Source organism: Falco cherrug, chromosome 3, assembly GCF_023634085.1.
Source record: "Falco cherrug isolate bFalChe1 chromosome 3, bFalChe1.pri, whole genome shotgun sequence".
NCBI classification, from domain to species: Eukaryota; Metazoa; Chordata; class Aves; order Falconiformes; family Falconidae; genus Falco; species Falco cherrug.
In genome coordinates, this window is record NC_073699.1 from 97,361,325 (window position 1) to 97,386,564 (window position 25,240).

Genomic DNA, 25,240 nt, shown 5'->3' on the forward strand with positions numbered 1-25,240 from the left:
CACTGAACAACTCTTTGAAAGCCCCTTCAAGGGCCTTTCCATGCTGGAATTACTATTAGCAAAGAAACTAGCTATAGGCAGCTGGCTATAAAAAATGTGAAGAACACGCCTGTTAAATTAAATGTTGTTTCTACTTGGTCCCATTTGTAACTAATTTAAATGGAGATTTTTATTTTTTTTTAACTGAAAATCTGTGTCAAAATAAGAGTGCAAAATGAGTTAAGACTGAAATATTTGACATGATGCTATTCAGTGCTGGAGCCCCAGACAGAAAGAGAGGAGAAGCACACAGGCTCTGGGAACCCTGTCAGCAAAAACCTCAGTTCACTTTCCCCAGCCCAGTTTTATTAGTAAGGCATAAGAAAGATCAAGCAGATTTCTGTAGCAGCCTTGTTACGCTATTTACTCTAACGAGTCTATTTTCTATCATTGAAATAGTTTTAAAGCAATTAAATACAAACAGTTATCTGCAGCCCACCTCTGTCTTTTCATATGCCTGCTAAGTCTTACAAAGATAGAAGACTGGTATTTACCGAGATCCCACAACAGCAAAATAAACAGACAGAATGTTCTTAGGTAGTCACAAAAGATAAATTAGAAACCACGATAAAATAAACCCACTGTTCAATATGTTCATCACATAAACTTGACTTTCAAATTCAGATTTTCAGACCCTGTTCTTGTCTAGCGTCTGACAAGAATCAGACTCCAATTTTCTTTTGACTTCACATTCAAGCCAGGTAATTTCCTCCCCCATCTTGAGGCTGACAACAAGAGATAGTCATAAAGAAAATAACCAGGTGGAAGGGTAAAAGCACAAAAAGAAATTTGAACTCTTTTTTTTCTTTTTTTGAAGTATTGACCTTAAATAGAGAAGTTGTGTTTACTATAGCTAGAGGCTTTCCTTTCTCTAAAAATAGCATTAATTTTATAGGCATTGGTTCTGACAGCAGGGACTAGAACACCTACGAGGATGTGACTTGTGGAAATACATGGTAAAAAAATAATGTTTTGAAATGCCTTCCTTCTTCCACTGTAATGGCTCAGATTCCTTAGCTGCCTGACTGGAGAACCAGGAAGACACATGAGTGATTCTCCTTAGGCACTTCACCAATTTCCATTGCTTTATTCATCACTCCTTCAGGAAATCCACAGCATGGCAGCAATGCGTTCTCTTCCTCAACGTGAAACGCAGGCGCATTAGGATTAAGAATTTGTACAGAACAAAAAACCCTGTTCATGTAACTGAAACTAACCTGAGAAAGCTTTTTCTTCATTTCATACTTAATCTAGCTGGACTTAAAAAAATACAGTAAAAGCCTGTGCAAGTTTGGAGGTTTCCTGTGGAGCCTTTGTCTAAGCTTAGTGCTTAGCTGTTGGCGTGTTGGCAGGGGTCTGGTGCCAGCGAGTGAGTTAACTGCGCATCGCCTCACCCTTCCCAGCTGGCCCATGAATTTCCCTTCGGCTTTTGCTCTTGCTTGCTTTCTCCTCTCCATTTGACTCCTGTGCACGCTTCCTCGAGTGGTTTCTCCCTTTCCTCCTTCATCCCCAAAAATGCCTGCAACACTCCCTGCTCCTACACGGCACAAGGCATTGCAGCAGCAGCAGCAGGGGAGTGCCAGCCCGGATCAGGGCGCACAGCTGGGTCATCCCTCTGTGCCTGTGCCTTGGAGGCACATCCCAAATTGGTGAGTCTCACAGCTGAGCCCCGAATGCCCAGAGGTGTAGGTTAATAAGAATATAATAACCTCCATGTGAGTTTAGTGAGCAGGAAACTTGACCACTTCAGGCGTGCTCCTGGAAGACGGGGTTTGCCCTGCCTCTGTAGAAGGGCAAAACGAATTCAGGGGGACGGTTTTGTCCTCTTACAGCACTTTGCCCTGCTTAAGGCCAGTAACTGTTATGTTTTAAATTCAGAGGGCTGGACACAGCCCCCACAGCTAGTTTTCCACACAGTAATGCACTTGCTGCAATGGAAAACAAAAATGGGCAAATAACCCCCCATCACTCCCCACTATCCCAGCTATCCCGAACCTCTTTTGGTAGAGCTGTATCTCCAGCTGTGATTATCATTCAGAGAATAATAATAACTCGTTCAAATCTCCTCTATACCTTTCTTTAACTCATGTTTGGTTTATAATTAAAAACTGGTGTACTGGAAGAGAAATGATACATCCCCTGCTTCATTCTCACTGGTTCTTGGTCTTGGACCATCACAGCAGAAGAGCTGGGTCTTCCCCAGTGCCCCAAGGCATCTGTAGGGGACTAAAGTGTTTCCCTGATAGTTATAATAATTCTGTCACTCTTACCAAAATTACTGTTTCTGCAGCACCCCACAGGGAGATTGTGGTGTTGAGAGTTGGCTTTGGATGTAATTCCATGACATTTTTCTTCACTTCCTAAAAATAGAAACTGAAATGTGTTTTCTCTGGGGTGTTATGGTTGAGGGTTTTTAAAATAGTGGGGTTTGAGCACTCCTGTTTTGTGACATGGCTAATCAGAGACCTTTATAAGACTCTGTGTAGGTATTTAGTACTTTTCTGAAAGTTAAGGCCTTTTAAGTTGAATGAAGAAGCACAGGCTACACGTTACATCGCTGTATTTTAATGTGCTGAACAGCTCTGAATTCAGCCTTGATTTTAAATGGTAGCATTCAAAGTGCAAGCACACAGTGACGTTACTACAATAGCAAATATTAAAATGAGAGATTTTTCTGAGGGAATGCTTGTAGCATATATATGGAAAACTATTAGCTAAAAGTAAACCTTAAAAATAATTCTTAAATAGACCCGCAAGGACATTGTATGTATTTTTCTCTCATTAAAATGAAACCTTTCCTGTTGTCTAAAATTATCTTTAATTAGGATTGCATAACCTAACAATAAAACTGCTGAGGATTAGAACCAACAGACTCATTCAGCTCATGGCTTTAATTAGATTAAGCTCTTCATTGCCAGAAGTAAGAGATGGAGCATTAGACCTCTTTAACACTTAATCTGAAAATGCTTTATAATTGTGTTTACTATTGTGAAGGAAAAGTTTACAAGGGTAAAAAAAAAAAAAAAAAAAAAAGCAGTCTGCCAGCATCTTTTTATGTAATGCTTGCTGAGCTGTTTGTCACATTTTAAAGACAGATTGTTTTAGGAAAGCATACCAAGACGGGCGGTGCGTGTGCGTGTCTCACATGTATGCACAGTCTCATAAAAGTCCAGATTGCCTCTAAAGTAGCTGTGTCAGTCAACTACCTCCCTTTCATCCCTATTTAATCCTGTTTTCCTCAAGACCCGTGGAAAATTTTTGAAAAAGGGTAAGTCTAGCAGTGTTTCTAATAACTCATCCAATCCATGATCCGTCAGCCCAATGGATGGGATCCCCAGTGCAGTCTGCTTTATGTTGAAATGCATTACTACTCAGCATATGATGTTAGGTTGCCAATAAGCAAATTTATTAGCCTTTTTGAAGCTGCAAGCACTGAGGACTCAAAGCTGGAGCTCCCCTGTCTGCAGCAGGTACCCAAGCCATCATCATCCAGTAACGGAGTTGAGTGTTTTACTGAGCTTTGCTGTAACCAGCACTGCTCGCCTTCCGAGACCCTGAGAGTACGGGATGGAGCTCATCTCCACTTTCTCAGCAGCAGTTCCCTGACGTGGACTTGTGGAGAAGATTATTAGGGTGTATGTGCTTCACCAACACAACTGTGCAGGATTTAGCCACGTCTTTCCTCTCTGAGTCTGTACGGCAGCAAAGCCCTGGGGAGAAATCAGGGCTGTGCCCCCCCTCCCGCAGGCAGTGCACACGCTGTTTCTTGCCTCCTCACCCATAAAGCATGAATGTCCAGAGAAGAGGACACAGCTGGACAGATGTGCTCTAGCAGTCACCAGCTAGCAGGCAAAAGGAGCATCTTTCTCTGAAGGCAGGCTTCAAACTTTGTGGCTTTGGACAGGCTCAACCTGGCTGATGAAGTTCCACATTCTTCTTGCTCTCTTCTGTGCCCTCTCCCTGTTTTCCCAGATTTAGTTCTGACCTACACATTTCAGCCCAGACAATATATGCTATGGTGTTTAACTAAAAGATGCCATTTATAATTAAAACATGAAACCAAGCTCCTCAGCCCTTAAACGCCTCTGTCCCAGAGATGGTTTGGTAAGATTGTGGGAATTGTTCTCTCTGGAATTTCAAAACATTCTGTTTTCCTGAATTCCTTTATTTCAACAGAATAGAAGGATTGAAACAGTTGTATCTATGTGAACTGTATGACTCCATCAGGAAGGATAATATTAAAGTAATTCAAGATAGAACGGGTTTTAAGTTGATAGTAAATTTAAGATATTTTTACTAACAGTACTAAAGTAAGGCTAGGCCACAGCTAATCGTCAGCAAGTTCTGCTGTCTCTAAGTGAACAAAATCATAGGTGAAGTCAGCTGAAAGCTGGGCTTGGTTAGTTTTGTCTTGATATACTTGGATTCTGGTCCAGCTGACCTTGGTTGTAACACTACAGAGTGTTGAGTTAACCACCCCCGGAACACCCCTGCAGGCGCGGGAGCAGCAACGCCTTCTGCCCAGCGAGAGCAGGTTGTCTTTGAGGGGTTTGACCTTCTACCACTGTCCAAAATGTCTTTGACCAACAGAGTTCAGATAACTAAACCTGTCTAAAGGTTGTTCTGCTGGACTAGTAAAATCTGTTGTTATTCAGTTCCTTAAATTCAATAGTAAATTACGCTGTGGGAGCATTTACCCTGAGTATTCCTACTCAGACAGAGATAAGTAACTTGTTAAGTAAAAAAATGAGTTATATGAAGGTAATCTGATCTGAAGGGAAAGTAATTCATATTAGGACAATACCTTATCTTTCATCTCATTTAAACTGGGTTCCTCCTAACTGAACCTCTCATTACAAACCTATCTGAGGGAATCACTGTGATATTCATGCTTATTTCCAGGCAGAAAGGTTAATATTTCTAATTAGAAAGAGGCTTGCAAAGGTATTTTTAAATCAACTGTCTTTGATCATAAAGGCTTCCTAGACATTTTAAACTTTTTATTTATTTATGTTGAAACCATTTGCTCCTCATTTAAATTCCACTGAAGAAAGCAGAAGCATCAGAAATTTTAGAGTGTGTAGGAAAGATGGCAGTTTTCGGCTAGCTGAAACAGAGTTTATTAAGGTTAAAGGCTTATTTTCCTCCCTTAAATGAGTATTCATGTGAAAAACATCATGTTTCAGTTTTTCCAGCAAGCTTTGTGTTTCACTTGTACATGTAGAGATGCCATTTGTAATGTTTTCAAGGTGATCTTGATATTTTTATTTACCAAAGTTGGATTAATGTCAAAGGAAACGATGCTTTCATTTCAAAAGAGTTTACTCTTGCAATCGTGAAGTTTCTGGCCTGTGTATGGAACTAGTTTTTGTTGAAGACGTGGGTGCTATTGCTTTTTTTAATTATGGGCCAGCTTTATGGATACAACCAGCAAAGTTAACCAGGTACAAGATCTACGGGGCAGAAGGGCAGTGGTTCTCCATCTTCCAACATTAGCTGCCCAAGGTTCTGAGGGAGCCTTATCTGTGGATCCAGCACCAAGCACAGATGTGGAGTTTGCCTTAGATTTCCAATAGGAATAGTACCAGAGAGAGTGGATGTTAAGACATTACTCTCATATTTGAGGTCTTTGATCTTCTTTGACAGAAGCTGCTGTTGAAATGCAAATTATTAGTTACAACACAGCACCTTGTGGGCTAAGAGAATTGGGTTGTGCTGTAATTTATGAGCCCAGAAAAAACCTCATGAAACTACGAAAACTGGGGAGCCTGGGAAGAAAGTGAGTACTCGAGCCCAGATTCAGTAAAGCAATTAAGCACCTACTTTATCAGCCTGGCAAAGCAATCGCCTCCTCTTTTCTCCAGTCGCCCTCTGTGTAGTTATTGCACATTTCTAGGGACTGAAGGAGAGGAGAAGATTCAAAGAACGAGAAAGGAAAATCTTCCTGAAAAAAAGTAAAAATTCAGCAAAGAGAGAAGAAACAATGGTTCTTCTTGGGTATGGTTGTCTCTCCTGTTAGGAAGATGCTAGCTCACCTGGGATTTGATGATTTAGTTTGGATACAATTAGCCTTTGAGTCAGGTTCCAAAGCTGCAAGATTTTACTGTTTAAAGGAAGTATTTCATTGTATTCATAAAAACTGGCTTGAGGAAGTACTTTTCAGCAAAACATTGGAGGAATTAGATTTTTTTAAAATCCACAAAGCTCTTGTGATACTATGGAAAACATCACCTCTCTACTCCGGGAAACATGGTTAACAGGTTGCCAGTGTTGGTGGTGTAAGGAAGGCTGGCCCTACACCATGCCTTTGCGGTTAAGTTAATGTGATGTGAACAACTTTTTCATATTATTTTTGTGAACTAAGCAGGCTCCTGTTTCTCTTTTATAAAAACACTTTAGTCACCAGTAGTCCACGGTCAGTGAACACCCACTGGTGTTCTTCCTTTGTTACACCAAATAACGCTGCAGCACATGGTTCCATGTGAGTATGAGGATATGTTTAGGGGACTATTGCAGTGCAAAAAGTTAAATACTGCTATTAGCAGACTAGGCCAGAAGGAAAATTCCCATATTTATATATTTATTTATTCATGGTTTCTAGAAAGCTGATTTCTATCATATTTTCCTACACACACACTTTGGGAAAAGCTAGGAAAACTTTCTTGTGCTATCAGGCTATTTGCTTTGCTAAGATGGTAAGCTAATGAATTCCATCAAGGGCAAATTCATAAATAATCAAGATTTCACTAAACAGGCTCAGCTCATCTCTTTTCTCCATGAAAATTCATATACAGCTTTTATTTTAGATAACTCTTAAAAATATCTGAGCCAGAATTGGTCTTTTTTTCCCCAACTTCTGGTACCTGTTCTGTGCACTTACGTTTGCACATCATGAGAGTTGCTTGAAAATTCCCTGCGCAGCTGCCATCAATGTACATGCCCAGTCCTAGAGCAATTTTGGGCAGGGCCAAGCCGCAGGGAAGAGGACCGTGGTCACCTCCTTTGACACAGCAATGTGATGATGCTCTGTGCTTCTCGGAAGGAACACCTGGGGTTTGCTCTTATTGCATAGTCAAGGTCAGGGGCTTCATCTTTGTTTGCCCCTTGTGGTTTGCATCCTTTCTAGGGAAAGCATCAGAGCTGTGGAAAGTGTTAGTGAGCGGCTACAGGATCCACTGTAATTCTGTAAACTTAAACTATAGCTTTACTGCATCACTAAGGAAAGTCATACGGATGAGGATTATGTTTCAGGGGAAGGCAGGCATTAAAAACTACTTACCGCCAGTGAAGATAACTTTGAAATTTTCAGAACAAGGACAGTACCTTAGCCTTTGGATCCAGTTCCACACTGGGCAGTTATTTCAGCCTTCCCCTTTCCTGGTTTGCCTGTGCAATTTCAGCTGCTGGTGGGTTTTTTGCATTCCTTCCAGAGCCGCTGTGCTGCGTTGCTGGCACATCGCAATTATTGCTTCGCACCCCAGTACTGGTTGCACTTCAGGGATGGCTGAGTAATCTGTTTATGTAGGCTCAGGAGGTGTTACCGTCTTTCTGATGAAAGATGTAATACCAAAAGCAATTTTAATGTGACAATTGATTTTATTTTTTCTTTTTTTAAGCTTGATTTGGTTGTCAGAACCTGTACCTAATGCTTATGTTACTGTGATTGCTCTTACAGCACGCCAGGCCAAAAGAAAGGGATAGAGCAGAAAATAATCAAAAAGTCACTTGAAAAAAAATCACCTTTTCTTTATAAAGAATGTGGGAAATCAACTGCATCATAGATTTTTTTTCCTTCAAGCTCTGATGTCTGATCTTTGGTAAAAGTTACCTGCAGTGGGAGGGGGGCTTCTGTTTCCATTTTCTTACATTTACAAGGAAGATGGAGGTTATTATGCATTTATATTTGCATTTTCTCATGTATTAAAAATTTTAAAGAATTAATTAAAAATAATTTTATCTGCCCTGGAAGACACATCTCCTGAGTAGTTCAACTTATGTCCTCTCAATAACAGAGTGGCAAAAAATGTTTACAAAATCTGTTCAAAAGTTTGTTTTTCATAGCATCAAACACATATGATTAACTTGTTGGGGAAGGAGAACTATTTTACAAAGTCCAACAGCTTTGCACAAAAATATCATTTCAATCCCTCAAAAGTTCATTAACAAAAGCAGAGATAACCCAGCATTTCTTTACTTGATATTTCTGAGAGAAAATGAAAACAACAGTATGGAAATACTGATCACCTCTATCTCTTTTCAGGCCTTTTTGTGTACCAAGAAAAAAAAATCAAATAGGGCAAGCAACAGAAATTGTTTTAGAAAAAGAGGTTCTCCCCCTTTATAATTATTTTTTTAAATGTCAGCTTACACCGTTGTTTAGAGTAATGTAAGTAATGCAAAAATATGTGCACCCTGCTGCATCAATTTATGTCTGCAATAAGCACATGGACTCCAGTGAAATTTCATCAAGATTTAGAAAGGTAATGAGAGCAGGATTTGGTTCTGTGATTGTAGTAATTAGTTACCTAAATAGGGCCTTTATTTTTACTCTCGGAAAAAAGTCACAACTCACTATAATATGTTGAGACAGAGGGAAGCCAGCTGGCATGTCCCTATCTATCCATTGACTAAATAAATACAGTGTCATTAAATAAATTTCTGCAAATATAAAATCATGATTATTTAATTATTGCCTGTTCTATGCCAAGGCAGTAAGCCTGTTGTGAATAAGCCTCATTCCACTCCACATACAACACTGCCTGGATATTTTGCTGCAGTGATACTTATCAGTCACACCTGCCTGACTTGATGTCTGAAAGACAATATAAAAGGCTATTTGAGCTCCAAAATTTTCAAGATAATGCTAAGCAGATTTTAAGTCCTGAAGGGTTTTACTTCTTAAGCATTACACAAGAGATGCTTGCAATAAGAACCCACCCAGTAACTGCTCAGTGGTTTTCATACCTCCATCTCTTCCACCTTGTTTAGCCCTTGGCTTTTTCTCAGCATTCAAAACACTAATATGTCACCTGAATGCCAGGGGATAAAAAAACTTTTTTTGATTTTCTACTTTTCCCTATTTATTTATTTTTTTAACTTTTCATTCTGCGTTGTTTTATTTCTTGGCTTCACGGAGAATCATATATTTCTGTGGCGGGTGTCAGTTTGTATAGTTATTATTATACATGGTATTACACATAGTTATTATTATGTCAGATACCACAAAGCTGTCTGGAAATGCTGCCCATATTCACGGGCATGTCTGGACTGCTTGGCTGAGCTAGTACCTTTGAAGCTTAGCAACACTATGGCATTGACATCTCATTTATTTTCAGCCAGTACCTATTAAATAAAAACAAAACAGGAAAAAATATGACAACAACTTGCTGCTGTTCAGCAAATAAATCCCATCCCAAAGCCAAGAGAGATTCCTTAAAAATCTGATGCTCTTGAGCTTTTCTTAGTTTCTTGACGTATTTCTTAAGGACTGCAATTATATCTGAAGGGGATTGAGGAACAGAAAAAATAGTTTACTTAGTGGAGGGAGCTGTGCTTACAGATCCCTGGACTTTCAAAGCTTCCATAGCTGTCACTGGGAGAGGCACTGGAAGAAATGTACCAGGACTCAGACCCAAGTTCACAGTAAGTTCCCGTTAATCCACATGTTTTACAATATAGGCAGGTATATTCTGTTCAACAAAACCAAGTTTTCCAGAACCTTGTTGGTCTGAAAGCTTTCCCTGATGGATTCATAACTCCCTCATCAAATGGTTCATTCCATTTGATGTTAATTCCATTCACTGTTAAAATAGCAGCTTAAATCTCATACTCATGAACTGGGCTTAAACCTGGTTTAATTAAAATTTGCAAAGACTGAGATTAAATCTATTTTCATTTCTAAACATTATGCATATTCTGCCCTAAAGATTATCAGCTTGGCCTTTTTATAAAACGGAGTGCCACCAGATTGTCACTGCTGTGTTCAACAGGGCTGCTGAAAGGACAAGTGATGAATGGTATGATGCCTTCAGGATGCGTATGACGTGCTGCAGCATCACTGCAGTGCCAGGGAAGTCTCAAACACGAAAAGAAAACATAACTTCAGCCGATTTCAGTTGGGGTGAAGGGGGGTGCTTTTGTTTGTAAACAAAGAAACATAAGGCTGGCAGTGGGGCTTTTGAGGCTTTTACCCTTTCAGTGCAAAAGCAGCAGAACCTGTCGGGTGTCGTAATGTAGACAACAGCAATTAGTGGTATCAGCACGATCCATTACTTTTAATTCTTGTTAAATAGAAATCAGGGACTGATACAGACTGGAAAGTAGCTGAAGGGTGTCTGGGTCCAGCTTTGCTGAAAGCAAAGGGCCATCTCTGGAGGTACTGTAGGTTTCCCAGCCAACTTTTAAATATCACAAGGGTTAGAGATGGAGATTGTGGGTGGGAAAGCAGTTCCAGTGCTTGACTACACTTAGTGTGAGGACTTATTTTGCTTGTATCTGATCAGAATTTCCCCTTGCTGCACCTTGTTTGCTGCCTCTTGTCCTTCCTCTGCGCAGCTCCAGGAAGAAGCTGGCTCTGCCTCTGCTATACCCATGCATTATAAATATATATATATATATATGTATATATATAGAGAGAGATAGATATCTGTAGCAACAGACAGCTGTCATACTCTTCCTCAGCCTTTGCTTCTCAAGGCTGAGTAGACCCAGCTCCCTCGGGCCCGTCTTACACATCATGTTTAGCCATTGTGGTGGGTCACTGCCAGACTTGCTCCCATTAGTGCCTTTCCTGTGCCAGGGAGCTGCAAACTGGACACAGCACTGGACTAGTATTTCTCTATTGATATGTAACAGTAGGAAGGCTATAAATTTTAATGGAATTGGAGGTATGAAATTCTCGGTAAAACTTGATCATTTCTCAATGTTATTAGAGCATCCCTCAGGGCTGTATCAATGTGTGATGCTGCAGGATGCAGCTGTGCATCATGCAGAAGTGAAAGATAAGCACTGCACGTCCTGCCCAGCTTTTAGGAGCAGGTGGGAGATGTGCAGTCTCTGACCACCACAGAGAAGACAATTTCCAAACCAGATATATTTTCATTTTGATATATATTTGTTTAATTGCCTGCTAAGCAAAGCCCTTTAATACGAACAAACAGATCAGTTTAAAAGCAAGAAGGTTCACATCAGATTAGCTTAATTATCAGGCTGCCGCATCAGCAACAGTGGCTTGGAAAAGTGCAACAGATGGGTAAGAGAGCAGGTGGGAGTACTGGGGGGTTTGCCTTGTGCAGCGGCTGATGCGAGCTGTGCTCTGAACGTCGGGGTGGGTCAGAGGGGGGGTGCACTAGTCCGTCTTCGCACAAATGAGATCTTTCCATTCCGGTATCTGAACTCAGAAGGCTTGTTGATACTAAAAATACTCAGTATCTGGCTGTACAATCAGCATAAATCCACCGATACTCTGAGACTCTACCATCCATAGGTCACTCCACCTAAATTATCTTTATCATCTTAATAAGGTGACAGGATACTTGTTTGGTGCTTAAAACCCAAATAATGGAATGGAAATCTTGGGAATATAATTCTGATACCAGTCACTCAGCTATGCTCAGAGAGGGGAAAAATTCTTGTTTTACAAACAGCTGCTTCTCAGTTTACCTTAATGCTTCTCACTTTCTCTTAATGCTTCTCACTTTCCCTTCACGTTTCAGAATGCAGCCATTTAGCTCTGAACAGCAATATATAAGAGAGTATTTTGCTCGGTATTTAGCTCGGTCAAGCTTTAAAAAGTTTGTTTCTTCATAAAAGCATAATTTGGGGAATTGTTGTGGTGTGGGTTTTTGCAGGCCAATTGCCTGATGCTGCTGAGGCAGAAAAGGCACAGATTTGGGAACGCTGTCAGTCTGGAGGTGCGCACGGTGGCTGTGTGAAGGCAGCATCGTTACACACAACATACACACAACATACAACCGCGACGCAGCTCTCACTGCACGGTTGAGGTGCAGATGGGAGTGCCAGCCAGCCCTCCAGCAAAACACAACATAATGCCAAAGAGTCCTGTTGTAAAGTACTGCATCAAGAATTTTATTTTTGTCTACTATGCTCTTCCACCCTGCGAGAGATTCATTAGTCTCCAGTGCAAGATGCGGTTTGATTCCTGCCTTTTAAAGACCGATGTCAAAGGGATAATTCTAGCCACTTTTCATGCAGATACTTGAACACCTGTTTCTCCTTCATTTATCTGCCAAAGAATATTTGTTCAGGATAACACCTACTGATTTTATGTACTACTGCGATGGGTTTTTTCCCTCATAGTAATAAAGGTGAATACCATAGGTGGCTTTTCTATAGGCCTTAAGCAAAATTATATGTAACAAAATCATGAGATGCATGGGTTGCATGGTAATTTTGCTTTAACATTAAGCTAAATTTAAGATGCTATTGCATGTAACTGTCGTGTTTCTTCACAGTGTATTCATTTGAAATGTACACCATCCCCATATTCTGTAAGCCTGCTCTGTATTATGGCAAATTCAAATCTTTTGTAGTTAACTAGTTTCAAGGAACCTTGCAATATTTGCAGATTATCAATGTCATCTTTTCCTGCTCTTTATTCCTCATTTGCAATTATAATAATCCATGATATTTCAGCCATCTCCACAGCAACTAATTATAATGGCAGAAATAGACTGACATCTATTGCTATTATGCAACAGAAGTAAGTGAACTTTCACAAAAATAAATCATTCAAATCTCACTGATGTAAAAAAAGACCAGGTTAAAGTTGGTACAGAAGAATATTTAGGTAGAGTTAATCATTAAATGGTATTATTTCTTCACTTAGATCTGAATTTTGAAGCTACTTCATGAATAATTTAATTAATGTATTTTTAACAACATAATGGCGTTTTGATAATCTTCAGAAAAATATTTCAAGGTAATGACAACTTTCATCAAAGTTGTAATAGTCCATGGAGCGGTGATTTTCAGCTGCTCTGTGGTTATTTTTGTGAAGCATTAGTCAAAATCCACAGAACAGCTCAACTTTATACTCTTTGCTAAATAACCATCTACAGTCAGGTCCTCAGCTGACACGGGGCAGAAATTCAGATTTCAGGTTCACATTCCATTGGCACTTCATGTACTGCACTGTCAGAAACCAATCAATAGCAATTAAGATTTGTCCAGCGTGAAATACAGCACACACTCTTGTACTTCCTAGATCTGAAAGAAAAAGAAAAAAAAAAAAAAAGCAAAAATAAATGCTTAGCTTCCTCTGAGATGAACGAAGCCCATGTTGGAAAAGGGTTCTAAGCCTGGATGCCATGCCAGCTAGTAAGCTGCTTTTGCAACCAGTGCTACACAGGCCATGAAACCTGAACCCATTTTTGTAATTTTAGATGCTAATATGTTGAACTCTGTATTACTTAACAGTTCTGATTTAATCACACAAGAAAAATCCCCTGACATGCATGGTAAGGAGATAAAATTCAAGTTCCTTTCAAAGGCAAATTAGATCATTTGCACATTTCCCGGCAATTAGATAATTGAATACAGTGTATAGTTTTGTGTGTTGGGATCCAGGGTGTTTTCTCCTGGTTCATTAAACACATCCTTTAAAGGAAAATACACTCAAGGTCGGACAAAGTAAATCAAACTGAAGTCCGTGCAGCCAGGCATCTTTCTTGCAATCAACAGTTACACTTACTAACAACATATGCAAGGAGCAGGGTAAGTATGTATTTTTTGTCCCCCCACATAACAAATCAGATTGCTGTACTCAGAAATTCATACACCAAAAGCTGTATCCAAATTAAGGAGCCATATGTGGATGTATCTTCCTTTGCTTTGGGTCATTTGAACCCAGTTACACCTTTAGCCCTAAAGGATATTGAGTTAATTCCACCATCAAAAAAGACATTGTAGACAAAAGCACCTTTTTTTTTTTTTTTTTCCAGATGCATCCTGATCATTTTCTTGGGTCCTTTTTATTTCTTGCATTTTATAAATGAGTGAATTCACAGTGTCACAGACCTCTGTTGTATTCCCCACCAGTTGCCTGTTTCGCAGGGTGAAGGCTTCTGTTTCGCAGCCTGCTGTCATGGTGCTTGCTGCACCTGGTCCCGAAGGTGGCCGAGGCAGTTTCCCCTCATCTCTGGGTCTGGAACAGCACGAGGGCTGTGGGGATGCTTTGGAGGGCTATGCCAGGCCAAGGGAGCCCTGTCTGGTGCAGCTCCCACCAGAGGGTTTGTAGAAAATGTCTACTGATGCTTTGTGCCTTCGTTTTCTTTCAAGGGAACTATTTGGTTCGTGCAGAGCACAGCCTAGGTGACAGTTACCATGTATTTTTGTGAATATCAGGGGACCAGGACCCTGGTATAAAAGAAGAGATGACCAAAAAAATCCAATTTCACTATCACTGTTTATTCCTGTACAAGATACCTCATCCCCTTAATAATTTTTCTTCTCTTTTTCTGTCCCTTTTTGAGTTCTGCTGTATCTTTTTGGAAATGGATAACCAGACTTGCCTTAGCTGTAGACCAGTACCCTAGTGCATAGGTGCTGTATTTATTTCCTAGTAATTCCTAATTTCTGTTTCCTTTTTTACTGCCCCAAGCATTAAGACGATGTTTTCAGAGAATTCTCTGCAGAGTTTCTGAGCGCTGTCTTCGGAGTGGGGATGACTAATTTAGCTGTTACGAAGTGTGTATAGTTAGAACTGCCTTTTCCCAAATGACTTTTTTTGCTCTTATCAATGTTGAATTTTGTCACTCATCATTTTGTATCATAAGAACTTTTGTGGCTTTTTGCAGTCTGCCTTAGTTTTGACTGCAAGCAGCAAATCTCGTCGCCTCCCGATTGCCAGCCTTCCTGGAATGTGTCTTGGTGAAGAGAGCAGGTCATAGCGCATCCCTCTTGTTTTATATACCAGGCATCCTTCCTTGCTTTCTGCATGTTATTAACCCACTAGAAGATGCTTGCTCTTATGTCATGCAATTTTAATGCTTTCAATGACCTGAACATAGGGGTTATCTCACAGGCAGGCTCGTTGCCTGGTGCACAGCACCAATTCGCACACGGCGTTGAGTATTTCTATTCCTTTAGTTTGTGCAAAGTAGGGAGCCAGGCATTTCTGGGTTACCACCTAGCTCCCTGACTGCCAAAACTTTACACTGTTTACATAGTTTAGCATACAAATACATTACCCTTCATGGGTTACGAGTTACCTAATTCCTTCATTACTTAGTATTCGGTTTCCTATTTGTCAAATAATTCTCCTGCTTCTCAGTGTAATTAGTTGCATGCTCAGGCTCCATTTCTTTTGGGATCTGAGGGATTTCTTGAGTCAGTCGGTGGTTGCAATCTCCCCCTGCCAGCATTACCTTGCCCCTAGTTTTTGCCAAGCTCATTCCTCATGGTGAACTTCCAGTCAGCTCATCTGTCTTGTGGGGTTGCTTCCTTTTGAAGTTACTCTTTTGGACAAAGGATCTATCGGTGCTCAGCGAAGCGCTTAGCAGGATGTGCAAAAACATTTATATCTTGAATTAACTATAACAACTCATTTGTTTCAATTGTCTTAAAGTCAAGCTTCTAGCAATACATTTGATGTTATTAATCATTCCCTTAGTCATTTGATGTCATAGGGGTTTTGGAACCCTGAAGGCACTAACATGCAACAGAGCATCTTCATTCATTGGCTTCTATGAACCTCCCACCTCAAACCCAGGACGATTCTTCTCCCATCTCCCTTCTGCTCTAGGTGTCCTGTTTCTGGCTCCATGCTTTGTAGCTGTTCCTAGACTGGTGGTATGGAAACCAGGCTTACTGGTCTGTAATTCCCAGGTGACTTTTGGACTCAAAAATAGCACGTTCTATTTGCCACCTCCCACTTTCCTATCTTATCTAGGTTACATGCCATGCTTCCTAGTTAGGTTTTGATTTCCTGAGGAACTCTGGGAAGAAAGCTGCCTGGTCTTGGCAGGTTACTACTCTTCATTTTATTGATTTCTTTTAAAAGCTCTCCCAAGTGGTGCTTCACTTAGAAAGACTTCCACAGCTCCTTGTAAAGAAGATTTCACTCTGCGATTCTGCTGAAGCTCTTTAGAATTAGCACTGCTGTGAAAAATATTTGGCTTGTTTACCATGATCTTTGTCCTTCTGGACCATTGTCTATAACCTTACATCATCTATGAATTTACCAGTTTTCTGTTTGCTTTTCTACACATTCAACAGATAAACTTTATTAAGGTCTGGGCAGTAAGGACACTTACACTGGAATACTGAGATACCACTTCCATTATACCTTTATTTTTACACAATATTATCTACATTTATAATATGATTATGCCATAAGAAATGTCTAGGCTGTTATCATATCTCCTTCATATCACTGTCCTTCCTACCTATTATTTTCCAAATTTGCTTCTTGTATCGGTACTTCAGTTCAAAACTGTTATTGTCTAATTGATATCTTCTACTCCGTCTCCCCATCCCAGGCAAGCATCATAACCATGTTTCTCCACACAGAAGATGCACTAAGGTAACATAAAATACTAAGTGCACTATCACCTTATTTTCTCTGATAATTTCAGCACTTGCTGGAGAGGAGCATAAAACTATTTTGTCATTGGTAGATTTTGTAAAAATTTATCTCCTATTGAAATAATGGAATAATTCATACTATGAGGCAGGATGGTGCACGCCAGATTCTCATGAAGCTATTCTACTACATTCATGTTACTGTAATTGAAATCCCAGTCTCTTCTTTTCCCACCCCCACCCCCCCCCCCCGTTGATTCCAGAGGTCTGCCATGCATAGTGGAAATTTTCCCTCCATCTGGGAAAGCTATCTTTTCAGTCAGGAAAAAAAAAAAAAAAGGGGCAAAAATTCAGACCAAGACTGTAAATGTATAAAACATACTGAAATTGCACGTGTGGCTTGACTGTAGCTCGAACAATTATCAGCTTCCACACCCGAAAGTAGACTGCACTATTTTGAGTGCTGAGACAAGGGTGTTAAAGACACTTCGGGGGTTTTTCAACATTCAGTCTATTTTCTACCAACCAGCTAGCACCATTGCACACGCTGGAGATATCATCCAAAGGTAATTGCTGGATGATGTGACAGCTGCAATTCAGGAATCTTCTTATTCTGGAGGAAGTGGCTGTTGCTTTGTGATTCAGTCATTTCTATAATCAAATATTAAATGAGTGGTTTCCTGTTTGGCTCCTAATAGAGGTCTGTGTTGAAGGGTTGCTGCCAGTTCATTCCAATAACAAATGCATTTTTAATTTGTCTGTGATTAGCTGAGATTTTCTGAGTGTACAAAAGTAGCGATGGTTTTCGAGAAGCATTTGAAATCTTAATAGCTTCTCTCTCAAATAGGTGCTAAGCCAAATTCCGGTTTAAAGTAGGTATTTCTTAGCTGCAAGCTCTGCTTTGTAACATTTATTTTAAATAGGTGTACATGCAGACGCAGATGCACGATTATCCATCTGCTTTGTGTGTCTGTTTGGGAGGCTGCTGTGTACTAATTACTCCAATACAAGTGGAAGAACTGTTTCCTAAACTGTAATTTACTACAACAGCGTTTGGGTAATGTGCAGCTATTTTTTAAGTTACCCCAAATCCCTATCTGGTAAAACAGAAGCATCCAGCTGATCAAGCTTTCGTCAGTGTAGCCAAAATAAGATTGATTAGGGAGTAAAGCACTGGCTTTACACATCTGTCTGTCTGTGGGTAGGAGGCAATACCTGTTCGTAGAGTTACAGCTGTAAGGTACACTTGGGCTGTAAAACAAACCATACAGCCCTTGGCTGTCGCTACAAAGAGCTGTGCTGCTCAGCTGGCTGTGGACAGCTCGCTCGTCTATCAGCAAGGTGGTCCTCCAGCTGGCAAACAAGGGCACCAAATACTGGTGAGCAGTTTGGTTCTCATCTCCTGCTGGTCTGTCCAAGCGTTCCTCCTCCCTGCTTAGCATCAGCCTGCCGCTGGTTTGGTTTTATCCTGAAATTTTTTCCCCTTTTTTTGTCCCAGGAAAACTGACTCCTTCACCCTCTAAAAGTTACACTGGAGAATCCAGTTTCCTGACATCTGCTAGTCTTGTTTCTGTAAACTGTGCTCTGTATTTTGCCATCTGGGTATGTTGTCTGATGAGGAGCAAATCCAAAAGCAGCAGCTTGCGTCGTTATTTATATCCCATGTGTAAACTCTGTTCTGGAGAGAATTATCTAGAGAGTCACAGGAGTCGTTATCTTATTCTGGCGATGCCCACCATGCAGATCCTTTGGGTTTTGCTTCGAGGAAGGTCCCTTGAGCTATTATGCAGCAGAATATTGCAAATAGACATTTCTGCCATTACAGATGACACCGCAGATCCCAGCTGCAGTATTGTCTGTCTGGGTAGCATCTTCTCAGGGTAAGGGAAATACACTGCAGATAGCTCACCCGGGTCTTCGCTAATTTGCTTTTAGCGTCGTCGGTTGTTGTACGTACAGAAAGCTGAGACTGCAAGGTGCCTGGAGCAAGTTGAGTCACTTGTAAAAAGCAACTGTTCTTTGGGATGTTCAGCTGCTGCTGCTGTTCCTACACCTTTCTTTCAGATTGCATCGCTCATCTTGTCTGGTTGCAAAGGCTTGATCTGTAGAACCCGTATTCTTGCTGTTTCTTTGACGCTGTAACATCTGTGTTGTAACGCAGAAGCATGTAGGAGAAACCATTATTTCAACTGCTAGTGTTCAATGTAAGAACATGAATGGATCTCCCTATCAGGAGGATTGTGTCAGCTGCCTTCTGCTGGCACTGAGGACATAGCTTCCTTGCAGTAAGAACTGTGGTGGTAATAGCTATGCTCAATTTATCTTTAAACTACTTTAGAGTGCTGGTAGCAGTATGGACTTCAGCATGGGCTGTTCTAGCCTGCCAGGTTTCTTACTTAGATGAAAGCCTTCAAATAAGTCAGTACCACCCCCTCATTCCTGGTTTTGATGCCTAAATTATATAGACCAAGAATGCCCAGGGTATGGCTTTCTTTGCTGCAATCATGCTGTAATTACAGAGCAGGTGTACTCTTAAGATATGTTATGTTACCTTGTTGCAAATTTCTTTAATTAAGGTACAGAATCTCATTTTTCATTAAGTTGTGGAAAGCAATACCTGTCAGTGGCTCAGCTTTCCAGTTCTTAACCTGGCATTACCTTGGAATTCATGAAATTGCTGTGCGGCAGTTCAGAGGGGAGTACAGGGGGAATGTATTTTCTTCATTTTTTTCAATATTCTGGTCAGCTTTCTGAATTTCTCCCTAGCCTGCTGTGCAATACTTCTCAAATCTGACAAGAAAAGCAATTATGTAGAAAGGAGATGAAAATGTGAGTCTTTCCAAAATCCTGTTGATAGCCTATCACAGTTCATTGACACAGTGGGGTTCATTTTGCTGTTTATTAGCTGGGCAGTTGAGAGTGGTAACATTTTTTTTAAGGGTGTCTACAGTCTTGTTTTCTTTTCACTTCCATTTTCTTAGTTTGGTTTTTTTTTTTTTTCAGACACATGCCTTTTTTTGTATTTGTCAAGATTTCTTGGTTTATCTCCTGTTTTCATGTATTCATCTTCTGCCAGGCTTGCTCTGCTTGGCCTGTGAAATCCACTATGCTGGGTTCCTTTGGATCTAGCTTAAATTTTGGTTCTTTCCCTAGGAATGCAACTTCTTTGATTTTTTTTTTCAGCCCTTCAATAAGAAAAAATTACAGTCCATCTGCTCTTGGATTGAATTCTGGATTTTTTTAGTTTGGTTCCTTCTGTTAATTATGGTAGAGTTGTTCAGATTTAATTTCTCTGCCTTTCCTTGTGTTTGCTGAATTCTTGGTTATATGCTGTGTTTCTGAGTTGTGGTACTGTGTTGTGATCTCCTTTACTTAATGTGGTTTGCAGTATTTTGATTAGCTACTGCAATTCTATGTTTACAGATTTGACTTTGCATCCGTTTTCCTCCCTAGTCTGTCCTCTGGCTGTTTACATGTAGTAATGATCAGTATCAATCTAGAGTTTTCTTAAGGCCAATTTCAGCTTCTTCCACAGTCTTACTCTCTTTTTACAATCAGTAAAGAAGAGAGAATTCCATTTTTATCTGTAGTTACCAGGTGTGGCAACCATTATACTTCCTAAACACCTCTGACTAGTAACTAGAGATTTTAGGTTTGATCCTGCGTTCTCAGAGAAATGTGTAGATTTTTACTGTGCAATTTCAAAGGCTTGCCTGTGCAAATGAAGATTTACGGTGCTGCTAGTCCAGTGCTTCTCACTGGAGATAGACAGGTGCCTTGAGTTGATCTGACGTTGAGTAGAAGCAAGATGCCCTACTATCATCTTCTCTGTATTTTAAGTAGTCATAATCTAAAATAAATCCAGTTGTACTTGCAAGACTGGAAATAAAATTTTTATTCTTTTTTTATTATTATTATGGCCTCTTTTTCCTTTTATTTTTCTTAATTATAGATTAACAAATTTTATGTCTTGAAGGATCATTGCCTGGCCTAGCTCGTTGGCCACTGGCTGCAGAACAGTTGCTGTTAATGCTTTGCTACTGATCTAGCAGGTGATGAGCCATGTTGTTTCATCTTGTCTGTACCTCACCTTTCCACCTCTGTAACCGTAATGATTATACTGGTTTGCTTCTAGAGTGTTCTGAGTCAATCCTCCAGTGCGGCATCAATGCCAGGTTTTATTCCTGTTTTGTTAGTTGGTCTTGTAGCACATGCCACAGAAGTTTTCCAAATGATTCACGTACTGAAAGGGATTTATTTGATCAACTATTGTAGCAGTGCCTGATTCAGAAAGGTATCTGTAATATTATTTTTTTTAAAGCAAGCTTAACTTTTAATACACACACATCTTTCCCCCACTGATGTTCACTTATTTTGTAATGTCATAGAATGGGATGCCAGGCTGCGGTCAGAAGAAGAAATGTCATGGGGGAGATCACAGGTGAAAAAGGGGCTCCTCATCCTTCCTGGGCAGTAGTCTGTCCCCGTCAGATTCTGTAGATGGGACTGTTACAGGAGTAACCTCCAGGCGGAGGTTAGAGAGAGCCAAAACTTGGGTAAGCAACTTTAAACCTCAAAGATTCAGAAGCCTGTTGGAATATTTTTTTCTTGCCTCAGGCTTCAAGAGACTTACGAGTGTTTGAAGCCAAGCAAAACCATATTTAGCACTGAGCAAAGCAAAACAGTTATTTCAACCAAGCTAGGTTTTGGCGTTGGTCAAACCCCAAGCTCACAGCAGCAATGCTGGGTGTCACGCCACAGCTATTGAAACAATCCCAAAATTAATGGAGCTCTGTGTGGGCTGGCACATCTATATTTTCCTCAGTTCCATCTCAGACTTTAATGTACAGCAGCATTTGTTTTCTTCAAACTATCCTCTTCAATCAATTTTCATTTCAGGAGTGGATTCAGCCCTAATTTATGCATCTTTATCTCAGCTACTCCCCCTTAGCCTCCTTTACAGTCATTAAAGACTAACAGGCACTTCCAAGGGGCAGTTCAGCCTGGTTTAGATGCTTACATTGGGCTGAGGTCAGTCATGCCTGGGGCTTGCTCTTAATATATAAGGAGGCCAACTCAGAGGCAGAAACCCACACTGTAAAAAGTTCTATCATTCCTGCTCCGTTTGCTTATCAAGAAAATCTACGCAGTTGGATGAATTTCAAGATTATGTGCTTTGATACACAATCCGTCACATCTGAAAACCTCTCCTTCCTTACAAGTCTAAAGGAAATATTGATGGTTGTTTATCTTAACACTGTGCAAAGCAATTGGTTTATTTGTTTCTACTTACTCCATCCTGGATTATTAGCAAAGCAAATTTCTGCCTATTGAATCCAAATATAATAGATGCACCAGAAAGCTTCTGCTCTAAGCTTCATTCCTGTAATGACTTTTGCTTCCTAAAATCATCATGAAAATTACAGTGGCCTTTGAAAGGAAGAATTCATGCAAATCAACCCCCAGTGCTTTTTAAGGTGGAGACAAAGAGCACCCTCAGAAAAAAAGCGAGGTTAAAGGTTCAGCTGGCTGGCACAGGACCAGGGTTTAGTTTCAGTCGTCAGATGAGAAGAAAGGGCAGGACTTGTTTATTTAGTCCACCCCTTGGTTTAAGCCGCAACGTGACAAGTTATGGCAAGGAGGCCGGTTTGTTCTCTCATGGGTGCAGGTTGGAAGAGTTGGTCTTGGAGGGATGGATGGAAGGGACAGAAAGGTTACTTGTCCTGACTACATGAACGCCTCTTTGGCTGGTTAATGGAGCAGCAGAAGAGCTTGGCACAGAGGCAGCGGTGGGCTTCACCTTCTTAGCTGGAGGAGCAGCCCACAGTTGCTGCCATCACGGAGCGCAACGGCTTATTAAAGGAATAAAGATAAAACTGTGCTTCATTTCCAGAATGGAGGGGCAGGAACTCCTCCTGACCCTGTCAAGGTTTTACTGATCTTAATGGGTCTACCACAGAGAAAAGCTCTGGTTGAACAGCGGAGGGGTGCTTCTCCTGAGGGACGAGTTCAAAAACACCAGCTCGGAAACATTAATAAAAGCATTTCCCACTGTTTCTTCATCAGAGCTTAAAAGAAACCGCCTACTGCAGAGCACACTGGCAAAATCTGTATGCTTCACCATAAAATACATATACACTCATTTCTATAAACTTAGTAACTGAGAGGTTCTTAGAGAGTAGATGAATTTGTGAAGATAACCAGTTTCTGGCACAAGCAGACCCCATAAAGAGGGCCTGATGCTTATTTCTGTTCTCCTGGAAGATTGTACAAAAGAAAAAAAACAGGTTAATCACCAAAAAAATTGCCAATAGAGTAATACATCTTTTGTTAAATATTAATTATATTTACTTTTTTCCCCCATCACAGAATTTACAAGATTCTCATGAATCAAGGATTAATTCAGAGGGGTTTATTTATCCTCTGCTGTGAATGGATCCCTTCTCACTCAAGAGTGAATGAATTTATTCTGTATCAGCTCTCCGCTTGAAAAGCAAATCCCTCGTAAAAGAACTGGCAATCTTTGCCAGAGAAATCCAGACCAAGTAAAATATTTCATTGTTCAGGCTGTTAGATCTTAATGAGTTCTGCGTCTAAGCGCTTCTGATTTTTTGTCCATCTGATCCAGCAGTAGCACAGCAGTTTATGCTCTTAAATGTGCAAGACTTGTTTGGGAGGAGGATTTGTATTAAAGGCAGGCAGCGTGTTCCATAGTTTTATTATAGCATCTGTTATTATCATTCACGGCTGCTCTTAGCCCAGCATGCCTTTCCTCTAAATATCTTATTAATTAAACTGGCTTAGTGGGAAAATAATTAATACTTTAAGTCCTGTACCTACTTAGAAAGGATTTAGAAACTGAAAAAATTGGTTTCGTCTGAGCTTCAAACTGGAGGCTTGTGGGGGTTTTTTTGATTATTGAGCGGAAGCAGATTACAACTAAAGGGGAGTATCTGAAAAGCCTATGTGTATACAGCCTTCCAAATATATACATGTATTCTATCTTTGAAATTCTGTTAAGACTGCAAAGATAGTCTGACTATATAGAGATATTAAAAATATTTTTATATATATGTAAATATATAAAAATAGACTCTGAGAAGTCTTGGTCAATACTTGAGTGTCTTCAGGGTGCTCCTGCACTCCTTCAAAATGTCCTGCTAACCCTGTTTAGTACTTGATCCCCCAGAAGCCTTTACCCCAACCCACAAAATTACTGTGTTCTTTACCACTGCTTTAACAACATGGTGGGACTCCTCTCCGTGCAGTAGCAGCGCTGCTGCCTTGCATGGCCAGCTGTTGGCTAGGCAGGAGCGTGGGACGGTGAACCCAGGGGGGTGCCAGTGCATTTGTACGTGGATCTGTTACTAGCTGTTTCTGGTAAAGGACAGAAATAGCAGTATTTGCCCGTGTCTTTGTGAGCAGCACTGCGGTCTTGATGCAGAAACTGCTGCTTTGCTGCTGTTGCACCCAGCTTGATTTCCCAGTGACAAACAGGCTCGGACAGACTGGGCACCGTTCCCTGCTTGCGCTAATGGGAAATTACACTTTCTCAGACCTGTTGTAAAAGGTGTTGGGTGCTGCCAAATTGCTCTTTAAAGTCAGTGAAGGTTTTAACAATTCCTGGGGTGAGCAAAAGCTCAGAAGGTAGCTGTAGCTTGTTTTGGCTTTTTTTTTGGAGGGGCTGAGAGCAGCTATTTTTAAGGAGCAAGGGGAAAAAGCTTTACATGCCATACCAGAACGCAGCCCTTCAGCGCAGGGAGAAGCAGCATGGGGAGCAGTCTGCAACGTGCCTCCAGGGTCTCGTCGTCGGGTATTTCTTTCCAAAAGCATATTAGAGACTTAGGAATCAAAGTTTCATTGAAAGCCAGTGAGATGCCTAAAGCACTTCTTCAAACAGGGCTAAGGCACTCTGGAAAATGCTGTAGCTGTTAACAGCCTCCAAAATAAAACTGTACCATGCGGCTGGCTAATGGGTATGTGGTCTTGTGCCTCAGCAAGGGGACCTGCCATTAATTCGGACCGATGCTGGAGTTCAGAGGGTGTGTTCAGGGGACACCAGGGGGTTTATTAGCCACTGACTGTACCCACTGGCCACCTTTGTCCTGAAGAATACACGTTCAAAGCCGATTTTAAAAATAGACGAACCTAAATTTATTCTGTGAAAAAGAGTGAAGCAGAGCTGGCCTTGTTCATACTAAGCTGGAAATATCTGACAGCAAATAAGTCGCCATGAGTGCGGTGTGTCAGTATAAGCCTAGCTAATTCACCAAGTAGATATGCCCCAGCAGGAACAGCCAGCAGTGCCAGGAAAGGTTATACCCTCCTGTTTGCAGGGATGGAGAGAGGGGTACGAAGCCTCTTTTGCTTTAAATATGCCTCGGGCAGACTGGAGATGCTACGTCCCAGTTCATTTGTGTGTGCGTGCATCTGTGCTGGGTCTGAGAGGGGAGCATATGGCAGAGGCGATGCACCTTGGCCGTCCCTCTCTTTTGGCAGGCGCAGGCTTGTTTCTCCAGAGCGTGCACAGTCACAGCCGCTCCTGCACATCGCTTCTCGCGCCCCTTGCTTGCTGGCTTTCAGCTCTTTGCCTGAATGTGTGTCCTTTGTGGTGGTTTGGTTAATTGGACGTTGGTTTAATTAATGCTGAACTAAACAA

General features: G+C 40.9%; 1 protein-coding gene across 2 annotated transcripts in view; it reads left to right on the forward strand.

Moving 5' to 3' along the window:
* Positions 1–25,240, forward strand: part of PHACTR1 (phosphatase and actin regulator 1) — a 300,846-nt gene that overhangs the window by 197,810 nt on the left and 77,796 nt on the right. The gene's annotated exons all lie outside the window — the stretch shown is intronic.